Source organism: Cydia pomonella, chromosome 1, assembly GCF_033807575.1.
Source record: "Cydia pomonella isolate Wapato2018A chromosome 1, ilCydPomo1, whole genome shotgun sequence".
NCBI lineage: Eukaryota > Metazoa > Arthropoda > Insecta > Lepidoptera > Tortricidae > Cydia > Cydia pomonella.
Window position 1 is genome coordinate 16,916,064 of NC_084703.1, and position 21,377 is coordinate 16,937,440.

General features: G+C 34.0%; 1 protein-coding gene and 1 long non-coding RNA gene across 8 annotated transcripts in view; both read right to left on the reverse strand.

The window, feature by feature from the left end:
* Positions 1-21,377, reverse strand: part of LOC133516966 (uncharacterized) — a 123,816-nt gene that overhangs the window by 9,249 nt on the left and 93,190 nt on the right. The window lies entirely within an intron of this gene.
* On the reverse strand, positions 177-20,850 carry LOC133516988 (uncharacterized). The gene is made up of 2 exons (XR_009799311.1): positions 20,216-20,850; positions 177-246 (listed from the first exon to the last, which is right to left on the reverse strand). It is a non-coding gene; the product is annotated as an uncharacterized LOC133516988 (long non-coding RNA).

The following is a 21,377-nucleotide window of genomic DNA, read 5'->3' on the forward strand; positions in this document are numbered from 1 at the left end:
TTTTCAATATTTATTATCTAATTAAACTTATTAATTTATTTATATGTAGACCAGGACAATAATGTTCCATCTTGTTGCGTTGTTGACACCCCGACGAACGTCGTAAATTGCTCAGTCCACATGAAAGACAAGGTAGTGAGAATTTGTGATGTCGGAGACATCTCACTACCCATGTCTTTCACGCAGTAAAGAGCAGCATCTCGGAGCAGAAATGGCGACGGTGGCGGCGGAGTCAGCTTTATTCAACTGTAAATTATAATAATATATCCATGACATCAATCAACAAATTAATTTACGTCTTATTTGTTTGCTCCTGTGGATTGTTGATACTAATTACTGCACATTTAAAGAATTATTGTATCACACCGTTTAGTATAAAAGTGTTCTATAAGAAATAAGGCTTATAGCACTTTCGGTATGTCCACAGGAGATAAGTGAATGTACATATTTGCTATTCACGCGATCAGTGCGGTCACTGTGATTGTACCTACCTAATTTTCACATTATTCAGTTTAGGGTATCAAACCCTAAATAAGTTTTTAACATTATCGATTGTTTGATATTATATTAGTAACTAAACCATATACTCGTATTCTAATTATCTTTATGTACACACATCAGAAACCCTCTATGATGCGTTCCAACACCGCACATTACGTAATAAAGATGTAATTTCTGGCAATCAACAGTAAGCCATATAAAAAAAAGATGTTATTTTAAAACAAATTTCCTATCTGTGAAAATGTTATTATTGCGGAATATTAACATCAAAATTGATTTTAAGATATTCAAATTTCAAACATCTCTAAAAAACCAAGGACTTTGATTTAAGCTCGATTCTAATATCAGTTGATATTGATATGACGTTTTATTCGAAATTATATGTCAATTCGAAACAATGTGATCAATGCCGCAATGACGGTCGTAACATACAGTATCTTGAACACATAAGAGGGCTTAATCTCGTAATATGTGTGTAGATAAAGCAGTGTATGTAACTGTAGGTAAACAATTAGGCATTATGTAGCAGTCACATTAACTACTATTACAAGTAAGTGCATATTTAGGTATTGTTTATCCCTTGTGCCTTGAAACCATCTAAATAGTAGTATTTAGTTTTCTAGTATGTTTATAATTCATTACATCATATCCAGAACACCTAATTTATAACGAACTTTATTACTTATGAATCTTATGATGCTTAATAGTTCGTTTGTTTATTATATTGTCACTACAAAGTTTATCAAAGTAAGCTTAAATGGATCCTTTTCCCGATACAACTACTGCTTTTACAATTATACTTTGTAATATTACTTTAGTTGTCATTTGATTTCAATGATAGATTTTATGTTTGGTTCTGTACAATTAATTAAATTGTTTGGTTATATGTATAATTATCTTATAAATATTGTGTACAGAAACCCAGATAATTTCCTAAAAACAATAAATGTTTCTCACGCTGAGCAACTGTTATTAATGAGTTTTAATATTATACTACCTATAGTCAATAAGATAATAGTTATTTGTTTTACAAGGGGGAAAATTGTTGTTTAACTCCTCGTACTTATATTGATACCCCAGCAAGCGATTGATTTCAAAATTGAAAAGTAGAATTTGGAGGATTTCAAGGCACGAGGGTTAAACAAACTTTGCCTCCGAGTGAAACAAAAATTTCCACCACACCAACGTGAAGAAAATACTAACTATCAACTACTACATAAATCAAATCAAAATGAATGTAGTAAAAAAAATCATATATACTCATCATTTAAAAGTAAATTCTACCAGTTTACATAAGCCACCAACTCAAAATTTGCATCTGATTACTTTGCCCCACATATTGGTACAATTCAACTTTCTTATTAGTTTTTGAACAATCAAGAGAGCCTTTACCAGTTGCTATGCAAAACTAACATAAGACTCGTGCAGATACATTTATTTGTTTTACTAGGGGGTAAAGTTGTTTTTTAACTCCTCGTGTTAATATTGATACTCGAGCAAGCGAAAAATTCTATAATTGAACCCCGAGCGTAGCAATTGGAATATTGAGCCTCGAGAGGGTTGCAAGTTGCAAGGCCCGATAGCTAAACAAAATCTAAATTAACGCTATTAAATGGTTATAATTCAAGATCATCAAGAGTCAATTCCACCAGTCAACATGAGAAAATTAAAAATTTCCATCAAATTATTTTGCCACCGGTGTGGATTAAATGCATTTTACTCATTTTTTCTAGAATAAAGTGAGCCTTTACAAGCTTGTGTGATGAATTAAAAATGTATAGCTTTCATAAGCATCAATATAAAATAAAAATAATAAACAAGAGTCCGTTTAAGCCAGCTCTGCAACGAGTTAGCAACGCTGAACTGTGGCAGCAGCAGAACCTATAGCAGTAACCTATGTCATATTTTCACTAAAAATCTCGTTTACGATGGCGCTGCCTTACCCTGTCACTTGCCAAGTCACTGCCGCATTCACTTTGGCGGACTTTAAAACATATTCACTTATATATTGACAACGATGCAGTGGCGTGCCGTTCAACATTAATAGATAGTATGCATCCCTGAGTGAATGGCAGAATGGAAATTATGAAATGAAATTCTTTAATTTCAGGCAACTAGTGGCCTTTAGATAAACACCTTAAAACGGGCATACATATTATAAAATATATCTTAAAACTAAAAAGTACAACAACACTTTAGGGATGCGATGAGTTACGCCACCCCGCAGTGAGAGGGAGCTGCCCGCGGAACTATACCTATTGCAATAATGGGTAAGACACTGGTTTACTACATACACAATTAATGCTAGTTAACTTGTTTTAAATACTTTGTTAAAGTACTATCAGTATTGTCCGTTTGCATTACGCACAAGAAACAAAGTAATCTAAATTAAATATGGCCGCAGCAGCTATCATACCATAGAAAACTGTCAACATTTTCATACAAGCAAATTTTAACTAACTATACGATGACAAGACACAGACAGATGTTTGGAGCACCCGACCTTAACCCTTTAATTGACTGTCAGAAAATGACTTATAATATAATCCGCATAAATTCATGCATTTTATGAATAAGTAAGGTTAAATAAATATCTTAGAAAATGTAAGTCTTGCATCTCCACCATTTAGTGATGTTTATGTAAGGGTTAATTAGATGGCACTGTAGGTATTTTACTATCGATGTCTGAAATACTTTCATGTTTTTTCATCACACATTGCTCGAAAAAGATCTTATTGCAATCAGGTGTACTGAAGGACAAAAGCCTATATTGTCGTGTTTTTTTTATTATGTTTCTTATTAAGTATTTTTTGACAGCTTAACAAAAAGTGATGGTTCTATATGTAGAACAATTATAACTGTAAAAAATATATTTTTGAACGTGAATTTTAAACGCAAAAAAGCACGGTTGGCTGTGCATAGAGGGGTGTTGGTGCCTGGTTGGTACAAGTTGGGTATGGCAGAAGAGGCATCAGAGTCAAGTGAATGCAGTGGAAATGAGAACGTTGAGAAGTGTGTGTGGTGTAAAATTACAAGATATAATTAGGAACAGTGATAAGGGAAAAGTATGGACTGAACGAAGATGTAGTGACAAAAATTGAGAAAGGTATGTTGAGACGGTTTGGACACGTGGAAAGAATGAGTGAAAGAAGGTTGACAAAGAGAGTGTATAAGGGATACATATAATACATTTAATAGTTATTTGTACAACAAGAGAGCAAAGTTTGAGAAAAGCGTTTCGTGCAAGCGAAAGATTCTATAATAGATTCACGAGCGTAGCGAGTGAATCTAATTTAGAATCTTGAGCGTAGTAAGGGACTCAAAAGCGCACGAGATGTAAATAACTTTGATCTCGTGTAGTACACAAAATTTTTCACGTCTGTCAGCCATCTAAAAATACAACCTGAAAAAATGTAATCCAGACGGACCGATCACTATTTCACTCATGTTTTCTGAAGGTATTCTAACAATTAACTATAATTACCGCAATAAAACAAAACGAAAGAAATTTCAATAAAATAATACAAAAATAATGAATTAACGAACATCAATTGACAGTTCAATCGACAACTTTTTGTAAAAAAAAAAACTTTGTAAGATCCGGTCCGAATTGCGGATACTACTATTTGTCAACTATAGTAGAGTAGAATTATTTACTGCGTAACAATAGGCTTGTGTCAACTAACAATGAAACCAATGGATGAATGTTTCTAGGCGTAAATTGTAATATTTAATCAAGGAAAACCGAAATAATTCCTCATAAAAAAATAAGATTATTGTTATTTTTACAAATTATAATCAAAAAAATACCCCCCTGGCCCCTCCGCCGTGAACGCCAATTAGAACGTATTACGTCACATGGTGATATGCGCCATTGTTGTTGTTGACGTTTGGTTATGATTTTCATACAACAGCACAAGTCACTTCGTTTTTTTTTCTATTATTATCATTTTTCGACAAGTTGAGAGTGTTATTTCCACCCATATCGGATAATACTAGCATAAACTGCCATGGAACCTGGATTTATCAAAGCGAACAGCAATAATTTACCCAAAATTGACGCTGTTATGCTAGGCCGATTTTTCGCGTCGAACACTGACTTTTGTTCATCGGAATTTCGTAATGTTAAAACTTCTATGTAAGTATAAACAATACTAAAATACTGCTTATTATCATTTTCACGTATATTTCACTTTAGCACGCAGTCAATTATTATTTGAAGGAATGTATACCAATTGCAAATTAATTGATTTTGAGGTTAGAATTACAATGTAAATATAGAGAGATGATATTGTAAAGACACTACTTTGTCTTAGTGTCTTAAGCCCTATCGCAAGTTTGTGGAATAGTGGGTTTTTAATTGCCTATTTCGAAAGTAAGAATTAGAAAATAATTGTTTGTTTGCTCCCAGGGCAACAAAAAAAGCTTTGGTTTTTCTTAAGATTTACGAGTTGAATATGTAGTCACTACTTTTTTTAATAATACCTACATCGAAATGATCTTCACAAAAATAAATTCTCGATGTTGTTGATAAACAATGAGCATCTTTCCTCCTTGCGAGTTTTAACCACTTTCTTCGCATTTTTTCCTTGACCGGAACACGTATGAATAATTTAGTCGGAGTTTTTATACTTGTATTTATACACTGGGGCACTATACAGTTTTTAAAATACGAAGTTTCCATTTGTATTTAAACAAAACAAACTTTCGCCGTAAGTGAACACAATCGCTTGCAACTATGTGACGTCATTCACGACGCCATGACACTTTCTTGTGTTTTTACGTCAGTTTAAAAATATTTTTTTCAAACTTAAAATATGTGTTTTAAATATAATTTTTATCATGAAATATTATTTTTTTGGGGTAATACAGGTACTAAACTATCGAAATAAGCCATTTTTGAAATTTACGACACAGGCCTATTGCGTAAATTTGTATAAGTTCATTGTTTTGATTGTATAATAAAATACGTAAATTATGGTGTTTTTATTAAAGTTTAAACTTTTATTTCATTAATTAATTATTACGAATGAAGACTCGTAGGGTGTTTTGGAACGATGCGGTCTGACTTATTTCGGGGGTCTATTATAAACCGTCAATATACCGATGAATTACGTATGCACTTTTTGTCTCTTTCTTTTTGCTAATGACGTGAAAGGGATAAAGACAATAGAATCCAAATATTTCGAACTTGTATTAGGCCCCGCACGTTGAAATGACATTCGAATCTAAAGATCACTTGAATGTTATTTTGTCTCACTCGGTGAGCAAGCATTTTGCTCACTGTTTTTAAGCAGCAAATTACCCTTGTTCGAGCTGCTGACGTGAAAAATTATTTAAATGGTGGTCACTGCACTTTCATTTAGAAGCATCATCCTCAATAATGTGGCACGTGCCTGTATTTAAAAGCTTCCATTATATTATTGTTTTTGGTTATAACAATTTATTTTGCTTACCTTGCCTAATTATTACATACCTACTCCGGTTTTCGATGCGTAAAACGAACCAGTGCTAGTGATTAATTAAATAATGACTAAGTAAATTGCTTGGTATCAATATCGATAACACGCAATTGCTGAGTCATAATAATAAATGTAACCTATCCTTCAATGCACTTCATAAACTAGAGCTTTAGCTCTTTCGTCCGTCGTTATTGATGTCTATTGGGTAAACCGCGACTGTAAATATCCAACAACTGACATTGAGTCGAATCATTCTCACAATTATAAAAATGACAACCATTTAGCTCATTTTATTGAACTGGTAAAATTGAATATTAGTTTGAGAAATTACATAACGGTAATGTATGTACGTCATAATTTTATCGACATCGACTCACAGTTTCATTTGTCATCGCACTATTTAACACGTTCCCTGTCCGGGTGCTCCCAATCATGAAGCTTTTTTCAGGAGTCTGTGCGAAGTGGGAAGCATGTCCATGTCCAAGTGTGCTTCCACTATAGAGAATGCAAGCACACTTGGACATGCGACTTTGTCATACCACTCATATTATTTTGTATGGGGACAGTGAACGTTTTAAAAGCGAAAAATTAGGGAATGCATTAATAGTTTTGTTTCACTAACAAATGCGAAATGCGTGTTAATTTGCTTAGGTAATAAGATTAAGTACTACCTACAATCGTTTCGGTTGAGCCTGCGTGTGTTTAAGAGAATTTAAAAAAGAATTGACCCTATCTTGTTAATCAAATACTAATTAATTGCCAATCGAAGGGGAAGGTAGACTACAGTTACTATTAGGTTTCAAAATAAAAGACAGTTGAAACATATTTAATCTCTAGTTCTTCCACCGTAAAATTATAACTCAACATTTACAATATTTTGACAACAAAAATGATGCAGATTGCTCAATATGGGCTAAGTGGTTAACAGCGCGGCTTACGTGGGCAATGATTCGCGAATGTGACGCGGCGCGGCGCGGCGGCCCAACGGTATTCGGAGATCGCCCACGTAGGACACTTCCATAGGTATCAAAGGATTGAATTCACCCGCGCCGCACCGCGCCGCTTTGCGTTCGCGAGTTGTTCGCTCAGGTAAGACACTGCCTAAGAGAGGGAGGTCCTTGCCCAGCAGCACTAGGCAAGCAGCTAGTTTCTTAAATAATAATTCAATAGCAACTCACAGCCTTATATAAATAACGGAGTTAAATTAAAAATCTGTCAGGAGCCGTCTAATGGCATCCTGATTTAACAGCTATAATTATACCTCACACTAGCGTCTTCCATGGGTCGGCGTCTAGTCAACTCTATGGCTGCTGCTCGACTATAGATTATGAGATTCAAAAGATGAATCGAAAGCCAGCTGTCACCGTAACCACGTTTTTTTGTACGATTAACAACGTGTAACCAGCGGTGGCAGCGTGGTTCCATTTTGTCCAGTTGTCACTATCCCCGTCACTTTCGCGCTTACATACTTGTTTGAACGTGATAGGTATGGTGACAAATAATAAAGAGCCGACCATCTTAGCCCTACTGCAGGGCTGTCAGGTTCTAACAAGTATGTAAGCGCGATAGTGACGGACAGTGACAAGTGATAAAAATGGAACCTTGCTGCCACCGCTGGTCATGGCCGCTGTGGCCATGTCGATAAAGTCATCGACAAAGTATCGAAATTTCTTACAATTTTAATTTTACTTGTAAGGATTAACAATACCTAAATTGAACATAAAACGCTTTTATTGTTTATCGTGTTTATCAGGTCACGACTTTATCGTGCCGACACAGGTTGAAACAAAAAGAAAGTTCGGATTTTTTAATAACTACTTACTAAAATACGTTTTCAGCAAATCTATGATGTATATTTTTAGTGAAGACATCGAAGAATTAATTAGTCACTATTCCGTTCCGCTGTGTAGCGCTTATCGATGATATAATAACATAATTAAAATCGATCAGTCTAAGTCTACATCCCTAAAAACCACACATACACAGCAGTGTAACCACGAAAATGGCTACTATATCTTCTTCTCTTCTTTTCTTCTTTCTATATTTTCTTTTTTATCAATTTTGTATTAAGAAAAGTATTAAGGGGCTGTCAACACCCAATGTCCTTGAAATTGATGTTACTTAAACAGTTTTTACAGTACATATGGGGCTACTTTATAGCACTAGTGCGAGAAGTAGCATATTACGTTACTGTGTCGAACATTTAAAGGGCCATATGTACTCTAAAACGTTGTACGATACATGTGCGAATAGGTAATTCGCAACTCGTGTCGATTTAAAACACTCCCTTCGGTCGTGTTTTAATTTATCGCCACTCGTTTCGAATTTCCTATTTTTCGCACTTGTATCGTAATGTACTATTTTAAGAAAGACTATTTGTTTTAGTCAAGTAAGAAAAATATAAGTTCATATTAATTATATTTCAAACACCGTGGTTGTACTCGATACATGATTGAACGAAATCGGCTCGATAGAAAATAATTGCAAAGATTGGTCTTAAAATCACAATTAAACGGTTCTATGTCTTTATTGTTTTGACTTATGGGTCTGCAATTAAAATCACAATTTCAAAACATTTATATCTAAACCGCTAATGAGTAAAATATCACACTAATAATACACTTTTTTTTATTTAAATAAATTTCTTATTATTCCCTTGCCCAGGCCCAGTAACATGCGACAGTGCTTTCTCATTTACTCCAATACAAATAGACAGTGTGCGCGCTTTAGGTATTGACAGCCTCTTAAGAACAGACAACGTTCGGACCTTGTGCAACGTTGGCGCAACTGCACAGCGACGCCATTTTCCATAGCGGTGACTAGACGCCGACGCCCATAGGACGCTAATGTGGGGTGGCTAGACTGGCTAGGGATTGGAATATTCGAAATTTACAGGTAGTCGATTATTTGATTTGTTCTGAATATTGGAATAATATATTCATATATTCATATTCCTTTATTGATAAAATTACAAATTTTACATGTCAAAAGGTAATACAACATACATATAATTAGGTCGATGTTAATTGAAGTACAATTAAGATAATAATAATCAAATTCAATTACAGTAAAATAAAACAATATAAAAATAATCAAAACAATTCAAATATCCAATAAATTAAATTAAATCATTATTATAATATTTATAATTTTCTGACATGTCATAAAAGTCATAATTATCAAATCAAGTAATATAAAATATAACAATATAAAAATAATCAACACAATTCAGACATCCAATAAATTAAATTAAAATTAAAATAATTACTATAATATTCTGACATGTCATAAAAGGCATTTGTAGTATTTTTTAATCGAGTGTAGAATATCAGATGATTTTCAATATTTTTTATGTTGTTGGGTAATTTATTATAGATACCTAGTTTTAATAATTCGAATATTATAAGAAAAGGGACGAGAAATCGGTTTATTATAGTTTTATTCAAAAACTATTTTCACATATTGCAATAACTAATTATATTTTGCAGAAATCCACTTTATCGACTAGATTTTATTATCCTGCTGAGATGCCCACATTTAGAAAAACAAGTCGAAACGCAAAATTAGTATTTATTATTTATATAAACTTTAGTAAAACGAAAATAATACAATTTAAACCAAATCAAAAAAATCTGCTGCAAATAAGTTTACAAATCAACAATAATAATACCGTCGAAGAGGTAAATGAGTGCAAACTATTGGATATAACACTAGGCTCGAGTATTCATTGGAAATCACACATACAGGATATAAAATCCAAACTGGCTAGGTTTATCTACGCATTAAGCATCTTAAAGATTAATACGAATATTGAATCCGCTAAATCCGCATATTTCGCATATGCGTACTCATGGCTACGGTATGGTGTTATTCTGTGGGAAGAAAGCCGATGTACATCAACTGTTCGTTATGCAGAAAAAATGCATTCGTATCCTAACCAATACGTGCGTACCAAACAGCTGTCGCTCATATTTCAAACAATTGAAAATACTAACACTACCCTCAATTTATATAATGGAGGCGGCACTATTTGTAAAAAGTCACCTTCAGTTGTTTGAGATAAAAAAAACAGTTAAGACCAATTCGCAAACGTGTCGGTCCCCAACTATGATTGCCACCCTCCAAACTAGCTATGTTAAGAAACGGCCCTTACTGTCGATGTATGCGCATTATGAATAAAGTGCTTGGTTTCCTGAATCTAGAAATTAGTGATAGGTTATTTAAGAAACGGGTAAAGGAAATATTAATAGAAAAATGTTATTATTCAATGGATGATTTTTTTGATGATAATAGTCTGGATTGTGAAAATGATTGTTTATGAATTTTAATATAATTATTGATTAATTATTGTTAAATTTTTATTTTCGTATGACTGATGATTACCAATAATTTTGTAAATATGCTTCTGCATGAATTATTTATATTTTAATACTTATATTGACATTTAATTATTTATAGAAATTAATGTAAATTATAATTTATAATTTTTAAACCCTAAATTGTACAATCTAGCAGGGTATCATGTACCAACTTGACTATATTTAAGACCAAAATGTACACAAATGAACATGATTTATTTCTAAAAAACATTTAAGCAGGTAATATCAATTATCATGCATTGTTACGTGAATTAATATTACCTATTATAAGTTTATTCACCCAAACACGTAAGAGAAAAAAATATTTTTAGTATGTAATTATTTACCGAATTTAAATTTAATAGGTATGTATTTCTTCTAGTCACTCAGAGAATTATAGGAGAGGCATTTCACTCCATTAGTTTTTTTTTAATTAGTCTTGGCAAATTTTTGATTCCTGATGGTCGGCTATTATAATATTGGAATATTGAAGAGAACAAGTTGGCTGACTACTAGGTAGATTACGAGTATTACGTAAGATTAGTTGGGCAGCTTGGGTATGATCAAATTTGAGCATTGCGATAAGGGGCAAGGTTTAAACTTTGACTTTCCCTTAAAGTACGCTTGTTCTTAATAAGAATGATCCTTTAACTTAAAACTTACGTAACGTTTCTTTCCGTTTCTTGTTGTATCTACAGTCCTACATCCATTTGCCGCACCGTAAGAATAACATACTTTACAGTACATATGGGGCTACTTTATAGCACTAGTGCGAGAAGTAGCATATTACGTTACTGTGTCGAACATTTAAAGGGCCATATGTACTGTAAAACGTTGTACGATACATGTGCGAATAGGTAATTCGCAACTCGTGTCGATTTAAAACACTCCCTTCGGTCGTGTTTTAATTTATCGCCACTCGTTTCGAATTTCCTATTTTTCGCACTTGTATCGTAATGTACTATTTTGATTTCGTTTTCTATGAAATTGAGTTAGGTTTAGCTGCAATTTGACGAAGCTTATTGAGAGTAATACAGTAAAAAATATTATTTTCTTCGCATTGGGTACCTACCGTTCCTCTTTCACTGTAAATACGCGGCAAAACACACAGAAACTGTAACTATAGCGTAATAAAAAATATTCGAAAACGAAGCGTCCGAATATTCGCATAGCAAAACAGGACGAATATTCGACAAAGGCTATGCCTGGATAAGCTAAGTGAATCTGCCCCAGCGAGTTTTGACTTGTATTTTTTTTTATGATATGGCTTTATATTAGTAGCAAGTATGCAAAATATCAGCCCCCCAAATGTTATAGATTTCGGTTGAAAAAAATGATCTTTCTTCAAAAAAAAATTCTAGCTAGCCGATTTTGACGTGCGTCACATATATTGTGCATATAGTAAAGGTAATTATAGGGCACATGGCAATACAAACAAAAAAAATATTTTTGTTTTTAAAGTACTTTTACGTCAGCAACACCTCCAAGATTTTCACCAAAGCTAGCCTTTTTAATAAGCTACAAAATTAATGTCTTTACTTAATTTTATCTGTGGTATGACAGGCTGTTTTTTTTTAAATTGAATACATCACTATACATTTTATTTACCCGCTCGTTAAACGGGTTAAACCTAATCGATTAAAAACTTTTTAGAGAAACGTGTACATGTTTATAATGAAGACCGGCCACTTATAAAAATTTAAAAATAATAATTAAAAAGTATTAATTCCTTCGAGCGGGTAAAGAAAATGTATAGTGATGTATTCAATTAAAAAACACCCTGTTATACCACAGATAAAATTAAGTACATTTTTTAACCAAAATCTGCATTCGGGGGGCTGATATTTTGCATACTTGCTACTAATATCAAGCCTCATCATCAAAAACAAATTACAAGCCAAAACTCACTGGGGGCAGATTCACTTAGCTTATCCAGGCATGGCCTTTGAATAATCGAATTGCAAGCCTTAGGGGTGGCCCTAAGTGTTGAACAGTTGCTCATCAACGCATACCATGATGCCGCATTTGGTAAAAGACCTATCAACTAATAATTTTCATTGCTTTTTATACTGCATTGTTTGCATAGAATCGTGAGCTAATCTAATGTCGTTGACCTAATGATAAATTTAATTTCGTTATCTAATTAAACATTACGGCCAAATAGTTGTCTATATTTTGTACACCTAACTCGAATCAATGAACGTTTGTTTTTCTATGTTACAAATAATTAGTCTTCGTTCTGAACTTCCTAAGCGTAGGTGGACGAATGACGACGTTCGTCGAAAGGAAGATACAATTCAATTTTACTTAGATTGCTACTGTAGTTTTTTTAAATAAATTGTTTATTTCAAATTTAAATCTGCTTCACCGTATTATCGTAAGAGACTGTGTATTTGGATATACATATAAGTAATTATAATTTAAGATTGTTTTCCCGTTGTCTAGTACAGTCTTCTTCAGTTATATCGGAAAAGCCGTAGTGCTCATAAACATCTGGATACACACTCTAGTTAGTCCCTTGATAATAGAGGCATGTTCAGATATTTGTGAGCACCTTGGCCGCTCCGCTCTGAGAGCCTACCGTAAACAACGAAGTTCGCAAATTGCGGACATTCTTCTCTTTTACTCAAATTAAGGCGTAATTAGAGTGACAGAGAAAGATGCCCGCAATTTGGGTGTATTCCCATCTGTGCCCGCCGGCCACAGATAGGAATGGACCCCTAACCGGGGGGCGGGCACAAATGGAAATACACCGCAATTTTCGAAGTTCGGTGTTCGCCGTAGGCCCTCTGATGGACTGTAGTGAGCTTACTGCGGGACTAGGTCGATTTGTGTCAAATTGTCCCTATATTATTTATATTTATCGCGTTCTGGGTGGGCTTAATCAAAATAAAAGTCCATGCCAGGATAAGCTAAGTGAATCTGCCCTCAGCGAGTTTTGGCTTGTATTTTTTTTGATGATGTGGCTTTATATAAGTTGCAAGTATGCAAAATATCAGCCCCCCAAATGTTATAGATTTTGGTAAAAAAAAAAGATCTTTCTTCAATATTTTTTTTTTCTAGCAAGCCAATTTTGACGTGCGTCACATATATTGTGCATATAGTTAAGGATTATTTTATCTTCTTCATGAATTTATCAATGTCAATGCCACAATGCCTCCCGGAGCCTTCAGCTCCAGTGTTGTAAAACTTGTAAAAATAATCTCCGAATAATCTAACTAATTGTACCTAATTAATAAGTGGTGAACGGTGTTGGTTACACATACTGTAAACAGTGTTTAAAATACTTTATATTTAAGCCTTTCTTGTAGTGACTGTTTGTTTACCTAAAAAAAATAATAATATGTACCTTATAAAATAATAATGTATCCACCGAGTTAAACCCGAAAAACTCCGTTTGGAAGGAGCGGTACCTCCTAATACAAGCATTGATATACTTCCCAGCGGCGGCATCATGGTTCCACTTTTATCACTTGTCACTATGTCCGTCACTTTCGCGCTTACATACTTGTTAGAACGTGACAGGCATGGTGACAAATGATAAAGAGCCAACCATCTTAGCCCTACAGCATGTATCCATTACATATTGTTTAAATTACACTAGATACCAAAAAACTATTTTGATTAATATTGATTGGTTAATATTTAGTTATATAAAGAGAGCCTTGCAAAATGTACCTCGCCTACATAAAATGTTGGTCTTGCGCAGCCAATGTATAGTGCCTACCTAGGCGGATTTACGTTCCAGGAATAGTGTATGTACATAACTACGAGTATATTGATTGTATTTAATATTAGAATACCTCCTCTTAGCTTCTCGGAAAATTTCATTGCTGACATTAGTGCGGGGGTATAGCGGGGGAGGGGAAGGAGGCAGTGGGAGGGATTAAAGTTGCTCATATTGTTATATATACCGGAGGCGTATGCCGGTATTTCTATCGGGCAATCCACGTGGGTGTTGTCACGGGATGTCTTAACCTTTTGAAGTTTCCATTACCAGACAGGAAGACAACCAAGTTCGACAAGGAAATATCGCAGACATAATAAGTATACTATGAAATTTGCAAACTTTGCAACGCTTCGTGATACTGACTAATTTAGTGTGCACTCTTAAGAGGATACGGGAGCTGAGATATAAATATTTTTGGTGAATATATACGGAAGCGGCTCCTAAAACTAGTGCGATAAGGACAACGCCAGGTTAGGCGAAATATCCTGCGTAAAAATCTCAAAAAACAATGTATCGTACTCGGCTGTTTCCTCCTCAAAACTTAACCAAATGTAACGAAATTTTGAGATCTAAATGTTAATGAAATTATCTGTGTCAAACTGTTTTGCTTTTTAGGCTAATTGATGTCAGTTTTGAATAGGTACCATGCTTGCCGCAAGGCCTAGTGTTCCGTTTCGGCCGTTTCTTGCGACCATTTGAAGTGCACTAGCGCCTTAAGAAACAAAAATATCAAAAAAGCAAAACAGTCCGACACAAATATTAATAATAATAATTTGTGTTGAAAAAATAATTAAATAAATAAATAATAATATTAATTCTAAATAATAGCACTTGTATCGTAATGTACTATTATTATACAGTTTAAAAAGTGGTTTTGTTTACGTACTACTTAGCGTGTGCAATGCCCGTTCGTATGCATATCGGATACTTATAAATAATTTATCATAAATTGCAATTGATTTCGTGACTGTTTTGTATAATATGAGTCAGCTATTTTGATTAATTTTAATGCGCAAGATTAACAATTTTCGGTTTATTTATGTAATCTACATACATACATACATACATATAATCACGCCTATTTCCCGAAGGGGTAGGCAGAGACCACGGATTTCCACTTGCTACGATCCTGACATACCTCTTTCGCTTCCTTCACTTTCATGACATTTCTCATACACGCTCGTCGGTTTAGGGTGCTCTTGACCTGGCCTTTCTTCAGGATTTCCCCGATTTGATCAGAGAAAGTCCGCCGAGGTCTACCCCTTTCAGCTCCCTCTTCTACTTCTCCCTTATACACTCTCTTTGTTAACCTTCTTTCACTCATTCTTTCCACGTGTCCAAACCATCTCAACATACCTTTCTCAATTTTTGTCACTACATCTTCGTTCAGTCCACACTTTTCCCTTATTACACTGTTCCTAATTCTATCTTGTTATTTTACACCACACACACTTATCAACGCTCTCATTTCCACTGCATTCACTTGACTCTGATGTTTCTTCTGCCATACCCAACTTTCGCTACCATACCATAAGTGTAGGCACCAACACCCCTCTATGCACAGCCAACCGTGCTTTTTGCGACACCTTCTGGCTGCTCATAAAAGCGTTGAGTGCCCCATTCACACGATTTCCAGCATTCACTCTCCTTTCAATGTCTTCATCATGTTTACCGTCCCTAGTGAACAAGGTTCCTAGATACACAAACTCTTTCACTTGTTCAACTCTTTCTTGACCAATCACCCATCAATCCACCAATCATCGTAATCGGGGTTATGTAATCTAGTGGTTTTTAAAGTAGAGAAAATACAATACAATACAAATACTCTTTATTGCACACCTCAATACAGAAACAGTACAAATAATACAACACATAAAGAACAGGTAAACAAAATACATACGTACAAAATAATGGCCGGTTATTTAGAATTTGGCGTATTATAACACGAAACTGACGGCTAAACAGGCTTTCTATAATCTTTCAAATGTTGAACACTCCCATTTCATTCGTCTCGGTGTCATGGCCGATGACAGGTATTTGCATAATATGAGTTTTTTCATACCGTCAAAGTTTTTGTTCAAATGGTAAGTTTTGTACCTATTTATAAATGTAGGATTTGTTTCATTCCTTAAACATTTATCTTCGGATGAATAAACTCATTTTTAGAAAAAGAATTGTGTATAATTATTTTCCTTTTTTTACACGCTATACTGACTAAATGAGATATATAACCCGATAACTTTTAAATGTGAGTTAAGAGACCGTATTTAGAGGCAAAAATGTCATACACAGTTTTCTGTAATCGGTCTTGTATCAATAGATTTTTTAGCATTAGAAAAAAGATAAACAATCTGGACGTGTCCTTTTATAGGAAATGATTGAAAAAACTTTAAAAAATATATGTATATTACTTATGAAAGAAAGGAATGTAAATAACCGTATATGATTTATGATTGTTACATATTTGCTGTAACTTATTTTTCGAAAGTGTTTTTTAATAAAAGACGCGACAATATCGCTTACCTTCTTTTTAATAATAAAAAAAAAACGAACTATAGCGTCAATTCTTATAAAAAGAATTTCTGTAATAAAAATAATTATTACAGTAACAATTCAGTGAAAAACGACTATTGAACGGCTACGGATTAAGGTTTAAAGACATTTGGAAAAAAATACCTGTAAATAAAAAAAACTTGTTCGTTGTAAAGTTTTTTCGCCAAGGTATAAAATGAAATAATGTGACGCGTGCAGGAAACACACACACCAAATTTTTTTTTTTTTTTTTGCTGAATTTGACCAGTACATATTTCTTGCTTCTTATGACCCAGGTCAGGAGTGAGTGGTTAAAATCTGTCGAGTTACTCGAGCCGACGGAGTTATATATAACGGACAAAATGGCATAGGAGTAATAGGCAGGTAGGTATATCATTTTGTTCATAGATTTTCCTAATGTTTCTCATGACGATGAAGAGGACCGGTTGCGGTACTTACAATGTTCGCATTGGGCTCACGCTTCTTGCTTCGATGTTCCAAGAAGAGCGTGAATGAAACTAAGCGTTTCATTTCCGAACTATATAAATAATTATGTAGCTTTTATGTATGTATAAATGCTTTAAGTAGTTAGGATGCAGCATTCATAAAAGAGAAATTTGAGATTATTTAGTTGAGTTAAAATTGCGCGAGAATAACGAATTATATTTCATATTAATTAACTAAGTATATTCATATTATTTGGCGGGCCTGTATGAAATGGAAAAACGACCAAGTGCGCGGACTTATACAGATTTTGTATAACTTGGTAAAACTCCGAATATCATTAACTATGTAAGCACGAAAAAATTAAGGTAGAGTACCTAAAAGGTACCGACTTACATTTGCCTTACAAATCTTTTATCTCCACATAGCACTAACCCCAAATAAGCTCTTAACGACAAACCTGTGTATTAATCGTTTTTTTCTCTTCAGTGGTCTGTATTTGTTTTATTTATATTATTATTTTAAAGTATTTAAAAATCTTTCTTATTATAAATATCGTAAATTCACTTTAATTATCTAAAAAAATACCATAAATAAGCTACGTATAATGACACAATTTTCTTCGTATTAATCATCAATTCCAGTTAATTTAATTAACGCTGTTCTTAAAATTAGGACTTAAATTAGTATGGGTTACCTGTTATTATTGGGGTTGTGAATTCAAATTTTGTTTATTATATTGGTATTAAGGTAATTTACCAAGAAATGATCACCCAGCTTAATAAGAGTTTCTATAGGTACTTTAAATGATGTCCAAATTATATAGGTACGTATGTAGTTTTTATTTTCAGATACCTAGTTTTAGGTAAATTTTAATCGATTTTTGTTAATTTTCATGTTTGGTTTAAAAAATACTGGAGTACAAGTTATTTTAATGTAATTAAAAATTATAGGTACATTTAACAAATAGTGTATTTATGGGTTTAGTGTTATTTGCAAACTATTCTTCGCAGCTCTCTGCTGATTTATCAACGTTCAAACTACAACATGATTTGTGCATTTGTATTTATAATACAATAAGAGAAAGGTTTCATATTCAAAAATAATAGTTAATAGGATAAGGTGTGTTATATGTATAGTATATGGCAGATGGAAAACTGTCAGATTGTCAAATCTCAACCAAATTAAATATTAACTCATGTTCATATCCTGAGCAGAGTAAGTACCCATATCATCATATGAACATGAAATGGGTTTGTATGTGCTGTATTAGTTTTTATATGTGATATTTATTACAGCCTGTAATGAATATCACGAAACGCCATCATTCGACAATTCTTACTAGTTACCTTTTAGGTAGGTATGCTTGCTTAACGCGAATTTTTTGATATGTTTAATTGTTTGTATGCTGAGCTACAGCTATAGTGCTAAGTAATATAATATCTAATTACATTTAATATACATACGCTAAATATGATTTACTTTCCACAAAGAAATTCCACATTTTATGCTTCAATCAGTAACCGCTGCACTAAGTTATTAAATAAGAATTAGTGTCTCTTGTTACCGAGGAGCCGTGCACATTACGGAGTAGGTACCCGCGGTTCGCTTCGGAGAACTCGGCGAAAGTTCGTCCGCAGCGCATTTCAGCGTCAATTATTGAGCCGCTGCTGGATATATGTTCGAGAAAATCGCATATGAGGCCGATTCGAATTCTAATTTGTTGTGGTTTTGATCTTATTATGATATGACCTTGACTCGACTCACGGTGCCTCTCACGGGCGCAGTGTATTTCGCTCGCACACATCAGCGTTAGCTATCGTCAAGGTCGTATCAAAACAAAAGGAAATCGTAGCACGGGGTTAAACTAGAATCAGTGCCTCACAATACATACACATACATACAGGCATACATACAGTACATTCATATACACATACATACAATTACGTTTTTGATCGGTTTAGTGGTAATACGGTTAAACCGATCGATTAAATAAGATGTGTTTGATGCTATTCTTTTGTACAGGTAGCAACTTCTATCTATCTCACCGCAACCAGAAAGCAAGTAGGTTCGGCGGGAAATGCTGCCAGTATCCTCGGCACTATGCCTGGTAGCCCAATTTTTAAGATACTTTTAGTTAAATTTTTTGTGATCTCGGAAACGGCTCTAACGATTTCGCTGAAATTTGGTATATGGGGGTTTTTGGGGGTATACAATCGATCTAGATTAGTCTTATGTTTGGGAAAACGCGTGTTTTCGAGTTTCCATGCGTTTTTCTTTCAACGCAGAATATGGTCGCTAATTTCGTGTTGCCGGCCATTGTCCGTCTGGTCCAGCGGGTTAAGACGCGGACGGCTAGAAATGTTACGGGTTCGAATCTCGCCCGGTGAATATCTTTTGTTTTTTTTTTATTGTTTTAGACAAGTTTAATTTAGTAAAAAAATGTAGTTAAGATTATCACCTATACACCACCATATTACAATAAATAGTTATAACCGAGCAAAGCTCGGTCGCCCAGGTACTTAATATATAACGTCTGTTTTCTTATCTGTTCTGTTAAATTGGCATACTGTTGTTAATACATGAATAAAATTGATAATCGATATAATATTGACTAAGAGGGCTATATAGGGCTGAATATCTATTCAATGGAAAAAAGAAGAACAACCTAGCGCGTATGTGTTATACATACATATATACAGGATGTAATGTGTAACAAACAAAATAGTGGGGATCCGTTTAAGGGCATATTTGGTATCGTGTTCTGATTAGGAAAAAGTAGAAGGAATTTATTTTTTCACGGAACCCCATTATTTTTGTTACATCCTGCGGCTATATGAAAACAAAATTAAATAACTAACACAAATGTTAAGTAAAGTTTATTGGAAAATCAACTTTATTGGAACAACCTTGATATATTTATATGACGTTTTCCTGCTAACTGCGTCATTTGTATATGTAATAGACTATATGTTAATAAATAGGTAATTGTGATAGGCACATCTGTCCTGGGGGCCTAGCCAAGTAACAATCGTTGATAGAAAAAGCCAATCAAAACTAAAATAGTTTATGGGAATCACCTGACTTTCCCTAGCATCTGTCCCGATACACGTCTGTCTAATTTCAATATGCGTTTGTCGATATCTGAATGTTACGGGCATTGAAGTTTTTAAATTGAAATTATATACCTGGCATTTTGTATGGGGTTAGGTTGGCGTATGCAAAAAAGTAGTTTGTGCTCGCCTGAATGAAACTTGTGGGTATTTTATGCTCACGTTTCCATAACTAACAGTCAGCCACAGAGATTACAATTTTGACATTTACAAATAAATATACTTATCTAAAACGTAATCTCTGAAGCAATGTACAACAAATATCAACAGCAATTGAAATTAAACGATTCCTTTTTCAATGATTTAGTTGTAAGTTAATGAGTATACAAATAGGTGTAGCAAAGAGTATGTTTGGAACAATTAAGAATAGAGTTACAATAAAAATCGCATTGCATACCTTTGTCAATAATACAATCCGGTCAAAACATAAAGAAACAAGTAAATACAGCAAATCATAAAAAAAAAGTTTTATTCTCAAACATGCGCGGAAAAATATGTAGTGAGGTTAATATTACTAAATATAATGCTAAACATGGTTCAGGCGCTTTAGAGAGACGTGCCGATATTGTACAGTGAGCTGCGAAATTGCATGGAGAAATTATGAATGAATTCATTGATAAAGTCGCCATGCACTTTTACGGCTCATGGTATATTAATATAACATTTCAGTCGCTTTCTAATTTTATATATTAATAGGATACGAACCGTAAAACTACCCAACTATAGTCCAATACTGCAACTATGGTCCACAAGTTCAAAAGGAAATTAAGTATCTATACCAATGTTCCTTGTGGTTTCCTCCTAGTTTTACCTTCCATTTATAAACATACTTTGCCTAAGAACTACAAAAATATAGTAAAATACACACCTGAACGAGAAAAATTGAGTTTATTTGTGGACCATAGTTGGGAGCTTTGGACTATAGTTGGGTGGTTTTACGGAAGTCGATATGATACACATCTCATCCAGATCGAATTGATATCCTATAATTAAAAATAAAAACACGCCCGATTGCCGGCACACTTTGACAAAAAGACCTTAAGTCACGCGCTGTACATTAACTTTACGGTTATTATTTACTGATATAAAGTGCTTCCGCGCATTTTTTGAGATATATCGGTCGGAAATATTGGAGTAGCGATTACCAGCCTTGTGTTACTTCGCTTTACTCGTCTATTTATTTTACACTCAGCTGGCAATTCCCTACTCTCCGACCTTTATCGTAATGCGTACCTAC